The sequence below is a fragment of the Lissotriton vulgaris genome, chromosome 9 (genome assembly GCF_964263255.1).
Source record: "Lissotriton vulgaris chromosome 9, aLisVul1.2, whole genome shotgun sequence".
NCBI lineage: Eukaryota > Metazoa > Chordata > Amphibia > Caudata > Salamandridae > Lissotriton > Lissotriton vulgaris.
In genome coordinates, this window is record NC_141697.1 from 1,123,777,461 (window position 1) to 1,123,793,369 (window position 15,909).

General features: G+C 47.7%; 1 protein-coding gene across 2 annotated transcripts in view; it reads right to left on the minus strand.

Annotated features, from left to right (window-relative positions):
- Nucleotides 1-15,909, minus strand: part of CACNA2D3 (calcium voltage-gated channel auxiliary subunit alpha2delta 3) — a 2,559,454-nt gene that overhangs the window by 1,006,668 nt on the left and 1,536,877 nt on the right. The window lies entirely within an intron of this gene.

A 15,909-nucleotide genomic window follows, 5' to 3' on the forward strand; every position in this document is an offset into this window, starting at 1 on the left:
CAAATACCCAGTCTAAAAAGACTGAAAAGCTAACTTGTAGCTGAATGCACTAAAACTGACGCCGTGCCTTTAAGGCACCTCTGCCCCTAGCTTCCCATCATGCCTCAGGGGTTACAGTTAGGTCAGTTGTTCTTTTCGGAGACTGAAAACCAAACCATGGTAATAACAGGTTAAAAACATCTCCTATTTAATAAACAAAGTCCTTTGCCCGGGGAGGCGGGAGGGTTGCTTATGACTTTGATGAGGATACCCCTGGAAGAGAACTAGGATTACAGGTAAGTAACTAATCCTTCTCTTCCAGGGGATCCTCATCAATAGTCATAAGCATTAGAATAGAGTAGCGAGCCTCACCTCATCCCTGCGGGCAAAGGAATCAACAGATAACATTCATATTCGTAGGCCTAAAAATAGGCCTTATTCTACCCAAATATGTTTCTCAAGGAGGCTTGCCCTACTTGAGAATCCGCTCTGGAATCAGACTCTAGGCAATAATGCCTTGTAAAGGTATGGACTGATTTCCATGTCGCAGCCTTGCATATTTCTGACATAGGAATGTCATGTAAAAACGCTATTGTGGCTGCTTTCCCTCTAGTGAAATGAGCTTTGGGTGATTGTAACAAAGGTTTGCCAGCCAGCTGGTATGCTAGTTTGATACATGAGACAATCCATCTGGAGATGGATCTTTTGGCTGCTCCAAACCCGGTCCTCATTGAACCATAATTGACAAAGAGTTGGTCTGTTTTTCTGGTGTCCTTCGTTTTTTTTAGGTAAAACTTTAGCACCCGTTTAAGATCCAACGAGTGCAACGACCTCTCAGCTGGGGTCGATGGGTTAGGAAAGAACGAAGGAAGGGTAATCGTTTGATTTATATGAAAATCCGATACCACCTTTGGAAGGAAAGATGGATGAGCCCTCATTACCACTCTGTTGTGGTGAAACACAGTGTAAGGTTCCTTGGTGCAGAGTGCTTGTATCTCGCTAACCCTGCGCGCAGAGGTTATTGCCACCAAGAAGGCCGCCTTCCAAGTGAGATGCTGCAAGGAGGCCTTGTGTATAGGCTCAAACGGTGTAGACATCAGCCTGAAGAGAACCAGGTTCAACTCCCAGGGAGGAGAAGGATTTCTCACAGGGGGATAGACCTTCTTTAATCCCTGAAGGAAATCCTTAACCACTGGGACTTGAAAAAACAATGTTTGTGTAGGTGATTTTCTGTACGCTACTATGGCGGATAGATGAACCCTAATAGAAGCGTATTTTAACCTTGATGTAGCCAAGTAAAGGAGGTATGGAAGGACTACCTCTTCTTGTCCTTTGGTGGGATCAAAGCCATGGTCCTTACACCAAATGAAAAATCTTTTCCACTTGAACGCATAAGACGCCCTTGTGGAAGGTCTCTTTGCCTCTCTTAAAATATGCATACATTCCGGAGGCAGATTTAAGTGTCCATATTGCAAGACCTCAGGAGCCATGCAGTCAGGTTCAGCAATGGGAGGTTGGGATGCAGGATCCTCCCGTTCATTTTGCTCAACAGGTCTGGCCTGCACGGCAGGCGTCTGTGTGGACACAGTGACAGATGTAACAGGTCTGGATACCACCATTGTCGCGGCCAATCCGGAGCAATTAGGATCATGTCCATGCTCGATCTGATGAGCTTGGCCACCACCTTCGGAATCAGTGCCAGAGGAGGAAACGCATAGGCGAACATTCCTGTCCACTCCAGCAGGAGAGCGTTCCCTTGCGTCCCTGGCCGGTGGAACCTGGACGCGAAGGCGTGGCATTTGGCGTTTTCGTCGTCCGCAAATAAGTCTATGTCTGGACGACCCCAGCAACGGAAGAGTTCTTCGACTACTTCGTCGTTTAGCACCCAGTCTGGCTGATCTTCGAAGTGCCTGCTGAGTGCGTCCGCTTTTGTGTTTAGCTCGCCTGGAAGGTGCACTGCCACCACCGACAGTCCCCGAGCCAGAAGCCAGTGCCAGATTGTCTGGGCCTCCAGAGACAGAGGGCGAGATCGAGTTCCTCCCTGCTTGTTCAGATAGAACATAGTTGTAGTGTTGTCCGTCTGAACCAGGATTTTTTCCGTTGTTATTGCTGGAAGGAACGCTTTGAGCGCCAGATGAACTGCTCGAAGCTCCAGCATGTTGATGTGGTATGTCTGGAGATTGGTCGACCAACGACCTTGAATCTGAAGATGACCCATGTGAGCACCCCAGCCTTCTAGAGATGCGTCCGTTACCACAGACAGCGAAGGAAGAGGTTGCTGAAAAGGGACTCCCTGCAGGACATTCCGAGGGCGAGTCCACCTCTGTATGGAGGTCAGTGCTGCTTGAGACAGGGTGATTCGATCCTCCCAATCTCCTGTCGCTTGGTCCCACTGATCTTCCACAGACTCTTGTAGAGGCCGCATCCTCAACCTGGCGTTCGGTATTAGGAAGATGCAGGACGCCATGGAGCCCAATAGAGATGCTACTTCTCGCACCTTTGGACGAGGAAACTGAAGTAACTTTTTGCATTTCTGCCCCATGGAAGATAGTCTCTCCTGCGAAGGAAACGCTCTTTCTAACTTTCTGTCTAGAACTGCTCCCAGATAGTGGATAGTTTGCGTGGGCTGCAGGACCGACTTTTCTGTGTTCACGTGGAGGCCGAGCCTGTGTAGTTGTTGGAGACACAGGTGACAGTCTTTGGTGGCTTGACGAGGGGACGGACTCTTCAGGAGCCAATCGTCTAGATATGGGTACACAAAGAGACCTTTTTTGTGTAGACATGCCGCTACCACTGCCATGCACTTGGTGAATACCCTTGGTGCGGATTTGAGTCCGAAGGGAAGCACTTTGTACTGGTAATGCTTGTTCCCTACCAGGAATCTCAAGTACTTCCGATGAACTGGTGTTATAGGAATGTGGAAGTACGCGTCTTGTAAATCCACCGAACACATCCAATCTCCAATTTATAGATGAGGACATATCTGATGAAGTGCCAGTATGCGAAACTTCTCTTTGACCACCACCTTGTTGAGGGTTCGAAGATCCAAAATCGGTCTGAACTTGTCCTCTTGGTCTCTTTTGGGGACTAGAAAATATCTTGAATACACTCCTCTCCCCCTTTGGGATGGGGGTACCTCTTCGATTGCGTTTTTCTTTAAGAGGACGTTCACCTCCCTTTTGAGGAGTTTTAGATGGTACGAGCGAGTCTGTTTTGGAGGAATCGGTTGTGGTCTCTTCCGGAAACGTAGCGCATATCCATTGCGCAGTATATTCAGCACCCACCGATCTTTTGTGATGCTGACCCCCTCTGCCAGGTGTTGCGAAGCACTTCCTCCCACTGGAGTGGGTAACGGCGCCAGAGGAAGCCACTGCTCAGGCCTTGCCTCCTCTAGGCGTGGTCGAGGACTGATGATGTCCGCCTCTGCCTCTGCCCGATTATCCTCCTCTGTATTGCGCCTTCCCTTGTGGCTTGTTTTGAGACCATTGAGGGGTTTGAACCCTCTGTTGGCCTCCCCGGTTCTTGTTGGTCTTGAAGCGTCGCTTGAACGGCTCTTTCTTTTTCTCCAGACCAACCGCCTTCACTGTGTCCAACTCTGTCTTCATGGGGGTCATTTCCTGATCGGCATGCTCCCCGAAGAGTGAAGATCCTGAAAAAGGTAGATTGAGGATGCGCTGCTGGGCATCTGGTTTGAGACCAGTTAAACGCAGCCAAGAAGATCTCCTCGCACATATCCCATGTGAGTAGGCATGTCCTGCTAGAAGGGCGTTATCTGCGGATGAACTAATCATTTGGTTCGCCACCAAACAGCCCTCCGTCACTGTTTCCTCAAAGTCCTTCTGGTCCTCCTTGGGCAATTTCTCTTTGAATCGTTCCATGGAGTCCCATAGGGCTCTATCATACCTTCCGAGAAGGGCTGATGCACTAGAGACTTTCAGGGATGAAGCTGCTGTGCTGCATACCCTGCGTCCCCAAGAATCTTGCGTCTTGCTGTCTTTGTCAGGAGGGACCGAAGAAGAAGGAGCGACTGTGTGATTCTTTTTAGCTGAGGCTACTATGACTCAGTCCGCCGCAGGCTCTCCCTTAACAAAGATAGGATCTGAGTCGGCCGGCCTATATTTCTTCTGGATACGTGCCGGTACCGCCCTGATCGTTGCTGGCGTGAGGAAAACCTCTTTGATTGGGTCCATTATCCCTGGAACCAATGGGAGCAAAGGCCGTGTATATGATTTGTGATGAAGGGTCTCAAACATCACAGTAGTGGACACCTCTGGAACAGCCATCTCTATATTAAGTTTGTGAGCCCCCCTTTGTAAGACGTCCAGATACGTGTTGCCGTCGTCAAGCGGGGAAGCTCTGGAGCGAGGGCTGTCTGCCAGCGTTGGAGAGTAATCCCCTTTAGAAGATCTAGATGAAGATGAAGAAGAGGATGATGGAGTTCTCCTTCTCCTGTGGTGAGATTTCTCCTTCCTCACTGGTGATCTTCTCGGTCGTTCTTCTCTTCAAGGAGAACGTGATTTTCTCTGATGCTCCCTTCGTGGAGATCTCAATCTCTCAGTCCGTATCTCCCCTCTCGGTGTTCGGGATCTGGGTTGCTCCCTCCTTGGTGATCGGGAGACCCTGGGGTTGTGCGACCTTTCCGCTCTCCTCTCTCGAGAGAGCGTGATCGGTGACTGGTAGGACTCTGTCTGTCTGTCTCTTCTACAAGCTGCTGAAGAGGGGACCTGTGGTCTGGACTTAAGTATCTTCATAGTCTCTCCGTCGCTCCAGAATCCTTCCACTTACTCAACGGACCATACCATCTTGGCGAGAGTCTTGCCTGTGTGATATACCGTCGCTGGGGTGTCTTTTGCACCGGACTCCCACTCCTAGAAGAGGACCTCGATGAACCAGAGGTACTTAAGGAGGAATGGTGAGAAGCAGATTGTGTCACTAGAACTGTCGAAGGCACTGAAGGAGATCTCCGTCTCACCGGTGTTGGAGGACGTCTCAAAAGTCTTTTCCTCGACGTCGAACGCCTCTGCGGCGTCGACGGAGTGATAACCTTCGACGTTAACCTGTGGTCCCTCGATGTCGATCGGCGATGATGAGCCGACGACGGAGTCTTCTCCCTCGACGTCGAACGGCGTCGTCCTGCCTTCGACGGGGGTCTCGACGTCGAACGGCGTTGCCCTGCCGTCGACGGAGGCCTCGACGTCGACCGACGTTGGTCTGTTGGCGACGGAGATGTCAAACGACGTTGTCCTGTCGTCGACGATGCCTTCGACGTCGACCTGACACGTGGCGACGGCGGAGGATTGGACATCTCTCGAACTGTCCATCAGATGTTGTTTTTTTCAGCGCCGAGCCAGGTGCTGAGGTTGATGGACGTTCTGACTTGCCTTTGGAGGGAGTTCTGGGTCTCTTTGAACTCTTCCTCTCTGTAGATCTTCCCCTCATGGATCTCTGGGCCAGACCATAGAGCCTGTTCCTCTCTCTGTATTTAAGAGTCCTGTCAGACAGATTTCTACAATGTGAACAGTCTTTAGGATCATGATCCTCTGGCAAGCATAAAATACGACCTCATGAGAGTCTGATTTTGCCTTCTTGTGGTCACAAGAAGGGCAATTATCAAATAATGTGGGCATCCTGACAGGAAAACCTCACAAAAAATCGACTGCTAAGCAGTTATTTACTTGACACTGATGTTAAAAGTCAAAGTAAATCAAAAAATTGTTCTTTAGAAGATTTTCTGACTGAAAAAGGCAGAAAAGTGTGGAGCTGTGTATCCAGGGTCCTTCCTGAAGGAGCCGGAAACAACAACTGACCTAACTGTAACCCCTGAGGCATGATGGGAAGCTAGGGGCAGAGGTGCCTTAAAGGCACGGCGTCAGTTTTAGTGCATTCAGCTACAAGTTAGCTTTTCAGTCTTTTTAGAACTGGGTATTTGCAATGCAGCCTGGGAGCTGTATATGCTTACAGTGTGTTATAAGAATGTCTACTGTTTTCTAAGCATTAAAACAGTTTCTAAACAAGCATTGGTGTTGTTTCTCATGTTTCTAATACAAAATACACTGTATGGTGGAAATTCTTCACAGCATATTCCAGCTCTACTGTTTTATTTGGCTGCAATTGCTTATTTTTATATATATATATATTTATATATATATATGTCTATATATATGTGGGGCACATATAATATATTGTTTCCGGGGTCCCGCGCATGGGCGGGAATATTCTAATGCTTATGACTTTGATGAGGATACCCCTGGAAGAGAAGTATGTAGACATCCCAGGTTGATGTGAGGTACTCTTTCAAGGCACTAGATGGTTGGTGAAGGGTAGTATGTTGAACACATTTGAGGGACTGCACAATTTGATTGCTGGAAAGCATATGTTTGCCACGGTTTACCAGAGCTATACCAGCACCCGGTGGAGGGTGAGTTCTCTGACCCCAAGGAGCTTGCATTTGGGATTAGACCACTTAGACCACCATGGAAGTCCTGGCTTGCCAGGCACATGCTCGGCCTGAGGGCACAGACTCTGGGTTGGGGGACCAGTTGCAAATTAGCACTCCTGAACTGATGGGAGAATTGTGCAGGATGGCTGACACAAGTGCCCTGACAGTTCTAGAATCTGGGAGTACCACTACTAAAAGGAGGGTACAGACCCAAGAGGAGGTGGGCAGGGGAAGGAGGGAGTCACTAAGAGTACAGACCTTGGGCTGTAGGACCAGTCTCAGGACACCACCCCATAACTTGTGGGAAGGAGAGTGGACAAAGTGTGGCAGCCACCTGGAGCTACCGTCCTCCACTCTGAGATACCACAGAGGTTGGAAAGCCTTTAAAGTCTAGAGGCCTGGCTCTTGTCACTGACAGCTGTCAGTTGCCACTGTGGGTTGCTGTCCTTGTGGACAGAGTTGCCCTTGGGTTGGGGACAGAAGTCAGACCCCAGGGATGGAATGGGCCACACCACTGTGTTGGCTAGGGTGTTACCGTTTGCCTAATGGGATAAATCTGTGAGCAGAGTGAGGTTAGGTGCTGCACAGATGGGATCCATAGGTGAGGAGAAGAATTTCCCACATGTTAGCTTAGTGGGCCCTGCCAGTATGGACTGAATATGCAACTGGGTTCAGAAAGGCCTAGAACTGCAATGTGGCCCAGCTGTTGCAGGCCAGGGTCCATGTTCTATCTACCTAAGCAGGGAAGTCCATTGGGTATTGATTAATCTACCCTGGCTTTAGGCTAGAAGGGGGCAAGGCTGGACCTGGCCCTTTTTCCAGGGTTATCCCTAAACGTTTTGCCTTCTTATTATTATTATTAGCTGGCCTGCCTTTGTTGGCCTTAGGACTCTGGGCACTTTACCACTGCTAATCAGTGCTAAAGTACATATAGTCTCTGTCTAAATTGTGTTGGTGATTTGTTTATCCATTTTTGGCATATTTGAATTACAAGAAAGTCCCTAGTACAGTCCACCAGGTGTGCCCAGGGCCTATGAATTAAAAGCTACTAGTGAGTGTGCAGCACTTGGTGTACCACCTACATGAGTAGCGCTGCAAACATGTCTCAGACCTTCCACTGCAGTGTCTGTGTGTGCAGTTTAAACTGCCATTTTGACCTGGCAAGTGCACCCACTTGCAAGGCAGAAACCTCCGTTATACTCCTTTGACACCCCTAAGATAGACCCCAGGCAGCCCCAAGGGAAGGGTGCAGTGTATGCAAAATGTTGGACATGTACTGGTGTTTTTCACAAGTCCTAACAGTGAAATATTGCTAATTTCAATTTTTCACTATTGCAAGGACTATCACTCCCAAAGGGTAACATGGGGATATCTTTTAAGTTTAATATCCCATTGGGAGCAGATAGAGATTTGGAATTTGGGGTCTCTGAACTCACCGTTTAAAAATAAATTTTTGGTGAAGTTGGTCTTGTTTTATTCAGATAAGTATTGGCTATTTTTAGGTTAAGCCTGGCGAAAGCAGTGCATGCGCTGCACTCGCCATGGAGAGGACCTTTTGCAATCAATTCTCCCAAAACCTTACATGCAAGCGTAGGGATGGACAAAGATGGCTGCTCTCGCCATTTGTCCAAACCTAACAGCATGCACGTGCATGTAAGGGCAATGGACAGTCCGCGGCCATCTTGTTAAACAGCCGTGCCTTCACTTTAAACACAGCGTCCTTTCACTTTAAAAACAGTTTAAAGTGAAAGCATGCCGCCATGCACGCGCACGTGCACTGCGCGCCAGCCCGACCGGCCTCCCTTGTGCATAGCCCCATGAGAAAGCACTGTTGCACCGCACAGGATCCCAGACCTGCCATCACACTGTCTCCCTCTGGGCCGGAGCAGAACCCTGCCACTCACCAGACACCATGGAGCCTGGGCTGTACCTCAGAAGCGTCCTGGTTTGCTGCATCGCCATGTTCAGATCAGGTAAGGAAAAACGCTTCTAACTTGACATACATGAGCTGGGAACTTACGAACAGGCATGTGCTATGCCATGTGCGTGTGGCTGCGGACAGCTGTGCGCCATGCTGATGTGTGCTATGCTCACTGCTGGTGTGTGTCCTGCTCCCTGCAGATGGGTGCCCTGTTGATGTGTGCCCTACTGAGGTGTACCTTGCGTCCAGCTTCAGTGTGATTGCTCCTTGCCGGAGTGTGCTCTGCTCCCTGCTGGTGTATTCCCATCTCCCTGCTGGCAGGTGCCCTGTACCTTACTGGTGTGTACCCATGCTTCCTGCTGTGTGCCATGCTCCCTAATGTTGTGTGCATTTCTCCCTGCCGCCCTGTACTTCTCCCCACTGACGTGTGCCCTGCTCCCCGCCTCGTGTGCCTTGTTCCCTGCTTTGGGTGCTCTACTTTCTGCTTTGTGTTCCCTGATTCCTGCTTTGTGTTCTCTGTACCCTGCTGGTGTGAACCTCGCTCTGTGCTTTGTGTGCTATGCTCCCTGCCATGTGTGCCATGCTGGTGTGTGCCCTGCTTCCTGTTTTGTTTGCCCTGCCTTGTATTCCTGGCTCCCTGCTTTGGGTACCCTGCTGGCGGGTGCTCTGCTCTCTGCTGGTATGTGCCCCGCTCCCTGTTCTGTGCGCCCTGCTCCCTGCTTTGTGCACCCTCCTCCATGCTAGTGTGTGCCCACTCCCTACTGGTGTGTGCCCCGCTCCCTCCCTTGTGCGTCCTGCTCCCTGTTTTGTGGGCCCTGCTCCGTGCTTTGTGCATCCTGCTCCATGCTGGTGTGTGCCCTGCTCCCTGCCTTGTGTGTCCTGCTCCATGCTTTGTGTGCCTGCTCCCTGTTTTGTGTTTACTGCTCCTTGCTTTGTGCACCCTGCTCCCTGCTGGTGTGTGCCCCGCTCCCTGTTTTTTGTACCCTGCTTGGTGCACCCTGCTCCATGTTGGCGTGTGCTCTGCTCCCTGATGGTGTGTGCCCCGCTCCCTGTTCTGTGTGCTCTGCTCCCTTCTTTGTGCACCCTCCTCCATCCTGGTGTGTGCCCCGCTCCCTGCTGGTGTGTGCCCCGCCCCCTCCCTTCTGTGTCCTGCTCCCTGTTTTGTGTGCCCTGCTCCCTGCTTTGTGCACCCTGCTCCATGCTGGTGTGTGCCCCCCCCCCCTGCTTTCTGTGCCATGCTTTGACTGCCCTGCTCCCTGCCTTGTGTGTCCTGCTCCCTGCTTTGTGTGCCGTGCTCTCTGTTTTGTGTGCCCTGCTCCCAGCTTTGTGCACCCTACTCAATGTTGGTGTGTGCCCCGCCGCCTGCAATTACTGGTGGTACATCACCCAGCATAATGTACTGCATGCCTAAACACTTATAAGGTCTCAAAGGCGAGACCTGTTGGCTGTGCCAGTGCTTGTTCTAAACTGGTGTGGACTCCGTTTGTTGGGTTTCCACTGCATTACTGTGTGTATGTATAAATGATTTACACATTGCCTCTGAGATAAGCCTGACTGCTCGTGCCAATCTACCAAGGGGGTGAGCTGGGGTTATCTTAGCTGTGTGACTCCCTTACCCTGACTATAGTGAGGGTCCCTACTTGGACAGGGCGCAAACCCCTGCCAACTAGAGACCCAATTCTAACAATTATTAGTACTGATATATACATAGAGTTAAAAACCACTGTATGTGGCATTGATTCCACACAAGGCACACCAAATTCTAGGGCAATCCTTTCGAATATACCACCTGCCTTTTTCTCATTCTAAGGAACAACCATCCAAATGACACCTTACCTTCCTCCAGGCCCAAAACAAAAACAGAGGCCCCAATCTGGTATTGTGTTTTCCACCACATCTCAACAACATATGAACAGCTGCATTTCCTCTAACCCCATATACAACACCATACATTGTAACCTGTCTAGGAACAAAACTAAATACACGTCACAACCCCTTAGCAGATGTCCATCCTTCTCCTAAATACAACCCATTATCTGTCATTTTGCCATCCCCGCTCAAAAACACAGAGCACAAACCCCTACCTAGCATTATACATTTCACTAGACCCAATAAAAACATACATGGTGCACTTTGATTTTTATAGTTAGTCTTGACAATTGACCACCACCACCCCCACATAGGTGCCATGCCCTAATTGGTGGTCAGATGGTCTCCATTCCCCATACCCTAGTCCTGATGTCTTACGTTTTCCAGGCAGAAACACATAGAGCACCTCCATACATTGTGTCCTGTCTTCCATCAGGCATTATCCTAAACATCGCATCTTGGTCTTTACCCCACCACGAAACTCAAGGCGTTCAACACGACACCACATCTGTCATCCTAATTGCAAGAACAAACAATCTTCTACTAGGCATCATTCTTCTATCAAACACCCAAATCACTCAGTAATTGTATGGGGGAGGGACGACGCATCTAACTTCTTTCAACCACTTTGAGTTTCATTCTTTCTTCATTGTGGGACTTGCTATACCAGAGATTACCACAAATGGGCAATTGCCTATGAATGAGCCATTATTTGGTCTCTTTGAGACCAGTAAAATTTGCTTTCATTTTTTGTGTCCAGCTAGGGAGGATGACCGCATTGACAGCTCTTTTTAACTTTCATTCCCTTGGTACCCTCTTCAGGTTCAGTTCTTTTGTATACACCAGAGATTTGAGTTTATTTTTCTTCTGAGTCTTAGTGTGGCAACTTCGTCCATGATTTTTTTCATTGTGTGGCTGCAGTGCGCGGTTAGCTCATGTACATTCTCCTTGAGGAATAGGAGAATTCTCTGGAAGAGGGTTGATAGATTATTCCTGTTGACATATTTGGTGTTTCTTATTTAGTGTTTGGGTTTTATGTATTTGTACTTTGGGCCTCTATTTGAAGATGGTGCGGTGGAAGAGGATTTGGTGGTGGCCTGACCAGTCACTAGGCAGAACAGAGTCAATGATCTGTGTTCCTTTTTTTGATATAATGAGGCAGAACATTTCCCCTTTGATGTGGGTAGGCCCAGCATATGATTGTATGAAATTATGATTAGGCAAGAAGGGTTTTAGCAAGATTACTTGTGTGTCACCTTGATTATTCCAGTGGATGTTGAAATCCCTTAGAAAAGTGGCATTGGGTGTGAAGATAAGAGTGTATTGTAATGATCCTCATTAGCTGGTCCGTGAAGAGCTGGTTATCTCCAGGTCGATGGTAGAATAAGCTGGATTAAGGGGCGGATTAGGATTTACGTCCACCCGCCACCTCAAGGATTGGGAACGCCTGACAGGATTTCCAGCAGTAGGCATTACGATGCGACTACCACCACAGTGGTTGTAATGCCTATATTTAGCATTGCAGCAGGTGCTGCTAGCTGAAGCAACTGCCGCAATGTAAAATAGGTACACTGTACATATCCCTGCACTACGTGGCAGGCACCATGTGTTGCCTTCCAAATAGTGCAGGGATATGTAGGGGGCACAATAGGTTCCCCCTAGGTCCTGTGTCTGGGGGCCAGAGTATGAGGGGGGGCACTAGGGGCACCCAATGCCCCTTTCCACTAGCCGTTTTATGGCATGTTCACCGCCATGAAAGGGCCGGCGGGAAAGGAACATCATATTGTCATTATAGGCATATAGACCGTCCGATGGTCTGACGGGCTCCTTGAGCCCATCGGATTAGTGTCCGACGATCTGTCCAGCCCGACCGTCTGCCCGCCATCCTAATGTGGTGGGCAGTATTCTTTGCTGCGATGGCGGTGGGACCGCTACCGACAGGCTGTGGGTGGCGGTTGCACTGTCATCGTAATCGGGCCCTTAGTAATAGGTTTACTCGCTAAGAAGAGTGCAGATCCCATCTACTCACTGAATGGGATGTTCTCTACAGTGAAGTGGAGGTGTTCAGGGAGTTGTGGTGAAGGGCACAACACCACCTCCTGGAGGGACGATGTTTTCTATTCGTTTAATGGAGACCAAAAGATCCATGAAGGGGGTAGAGGAATGATTGAGCCATGTTTCTGTTCCGAATAATATGTCTAGTTATTGCGGGATGATAGCTTCAGAAAAGTCAGTAGCGTGCTTGGAGGATGATCTGCAGATGTGCAGCATGCATTTGAGGACATTATCTGAGGCCTTGAAAGGAGATGTGGAATCTGGGAGTAGTGGAACAAAGATTGGATGGGTTCTAACCACTTGTTTTTGTGCTTGGTCTGTGTGTGTTGGTGCACACAAGTAATTTTGTATCCCACACTTGTATGGGTTGACTGGAGACCTCCCTATGACTGTAGGAGGAGTTTTAAATCAGCCTCAGAGAGTCAGCTATTTGCTTGCTTCGGTTGTTGGGTGTTTGTGTTTGCTTGTCTGGCAGTCTGGGGAAGTGTGACTACTAGCCTTCCTGGTGACGATGTATCTAAGTGGTCCAGGTGCTTCTGAATGAGGTACAGCAATAGCTTATTCTTGTTGCAATAAGAGGATGTCTGTTCTAGGTCCTCTTTTATTTTGTCTTGGTGTTTATCTATGCAGTACAGATGAGGATGTGAGGAGGAGAGGGTCGAGGGGAGTTTGTAATTTGCTTTGCCAGGGCTTTTGGGTCATGTACTAAAGGGCTGGTGGGTGGTCCAGAGAGGGGCCCCTTTTGATTATCTGTGGTCCCTCAATGGGTGAAGGATTATGACATGACTAGTGTTGTGGACAGAGGTGTAATATGTATTGTTATATTCAAATTAGTTCCTGTTCAGCTTGGTAATAATATAGGTATTTGAAAAATTATAATCAAAATATTCTGGGCCATATTTAGCACTTGGAGGATGTAGGAGATCTGCCAAAAAGTGGCAGATGTCCCATTCACCCTACTTATGGGGTATGATAGTCAGATACTCTCTGTAGAGGGAGATGGGACATTTCCCACTTTTTGGCTGTTTCTGCATCTGTCAAACTCTAAATAAGGCCCTCTGTCTTTAGGAGATTATTGAATTATGAGCTATTATAATTAAGTATAGCTTTATGCATCCACTTCAGAAGGGTGACCATTTTTCTTTAATCATGAATGTCACTATGAAGAATATAGGGTCAGGTTTACAAGGCAGTTGTTGGTTGCAAATGCTCCATAAAACAGCTTTTAGCAATGTACAGACCCCAAGATAGGAGTTTGTAACTTGTTACAGACTCCTAAAGTGGGTTTAGAAATGGATAAGGAATCTCTATTTAGAAAAACCATGTTGTGGGCGTCCCTTATAAATAGTGATTCCTATTCATATGTATCAATAGCTAGCCCTAAAATAGTCATTGAAAAGTTACTGACCCTCAATCTGGGGCGTTAATACGTTTGCAGAAGGAAAAAGGTGCCTTGGACAGCCACTTTCTTTTGTGAATGCTAACAAAAGTTTGTTTGGGAGGAGACAGTGGTCAACGGGACCACTGCAAACTCTAAAGCAAACAAGTAACAGTAAACTTTTCTATCTAAATGCAGCTTATTTTCATCCCTGTGATTGCATGTAATTGTAATGAATTACAATTTGTGGCCGACATCATTAATAATAATGAGGTAGGCCATATTCTGACCCCCTATGATTCAGATGTTTGAGAATCTGACCTATTAGCACATAGGACGGTTCTTACAAGTATTTACTGGGTACACAATCACTATTTTCGTTCTGAAACATTCATACATCTGGCCCATATTTATTTGAATGATCACATTGTTTACATTTGAATCATGATTTCTCTCTCTATTTTTCAATGAAAATAATTATTAGAAGCGCAGCACCATTTTTGTGCATGAGGATATGCAATACATCTCAAATGTAATTTAAAAACTGTTCCTTCCCTAATGTGTAGCAGTCTCTGTGTATTGTGACCAGAAATATAACACTGGCATTGTGTTCGCTTATAAAATGGAATTGACTACATAAACACTACTCGTTTTCTCAACAATGAACTCCTTCCCTATATGCTCTAGGTACTCTCATCAAAACCAACAACAGATATTGTTTTATTGCAATTGACACACAAATAATGTCCTGATATTTATATCTTCCTAACAGTTGAAACAAGCTTTTTCATACCAAGCTATTTGCCTAATGTAAATTAGCCCCACCACCCCTCTCACCTGCCTAAATGATGCATTCATTTTCAATATATAGAATTGTAGATAGGTAACAGTTATGAGTGACATGAAACAGACAACCAGAACGAAGCTTGAGTTATCTATGATGTCACTCAGAACCCAGAGGCGAAAAACTTCGCTTTAGTTTACTTTTTAAACATCTAATATTTCTTTGGCCCTGCTTTCAACTATTACGCAGTTGTAGAGGAGTAATGGGGAGCCTTACAAAAAACTGTCTGGCCCTGCTTCCAACAATTATGCAGTTGTAGAGGAGTAGTGGGGAGCCATACATAACATAGCCTCTCCTCAATTTCCTAACCCATTTGCCGCGGGGCTAATTCCCCCGCTTTGCTGGTGGGAGGGGGGTGCTGCGCTGCGCCGCAGTGCTCGTGACGAGCTCGGCTTGTCACGTAGCACGGTGGCGCTGTGCTCATGACAAGCTGAGCTCGTCATGACCACGCCCGTTTTAATAGAACTCTCAGCACAGCAGCGGAATTAGCCTCGCGTGTGAGCGCCGCGCGTGTCATGACGAGCTCAGCTCGTCATGAGCACGGAAGAGGTTAAATAAAAATACATAAATTGCCTCCTGTCACCCACCCCCACCACTCTCTGTGGCTTTCTTCTCTATGCTGCAGCAGCTGTGCTCCCTCCTTTTCAGCACTGCTTTGGCAGGCTCTCAGTGAGCCCAGCCAGAGCAGCCTGGAATACCTTTTTGATGTAAGAATAGTGGGTAACAACTTTTGTGAACAACTTTTGATGGCAGAGCAGTGAGTTACTGGATTTTAATCCAGTTATTCATGCTAGTGGCTCTCTACCAGACCATACATAACTTTAGGATACTACACACTTTGGCCTCAATTATGACTTGAGTAGTGCAGAATTTCCATTTGAAATTCCACTTCTCTCAAGAATTTGTTGGCCAGTGTTCTCACACCCAGATTTTCCGGGTAAGGGATCAATGGACCCTATTTTACCAGGCAGTAAAATTATTTGAGAAAATGCTGCACTGTAGCGGCCGTCGGCCAATCCTCTGCCAAGCAACGGGCGAGCATGTAATACGCCCCTAATCACGTTCAATTCCTTCCATTGCCATCCACACCCACCTCTCCCCCTGCACTATTCTCAGACATCATTGCACAGCCTGCTCAGGTCAGGTGGTAAATGTGTGTAATAAGCCTCGGAGAATTGGGAATTTGGTATGGATTTATGCCTGGCAAATCCGTGTCTGAACTGTCATTCTGCATTCCGTGGGGGTTAACTTATTGTTTCAGAAATTTCTTATTGACATTTCAGTTGCTACTAGAAATTGTAGCTATCTGGTATCTCTACATGGAATTATGCAGTACTCATGGTCAGGCCTTTAATTCCTGCAGGCCCCACAAAATACAGAACTACATCGCCTGTAACATGGCAGTGACATAGAATGATAGACAT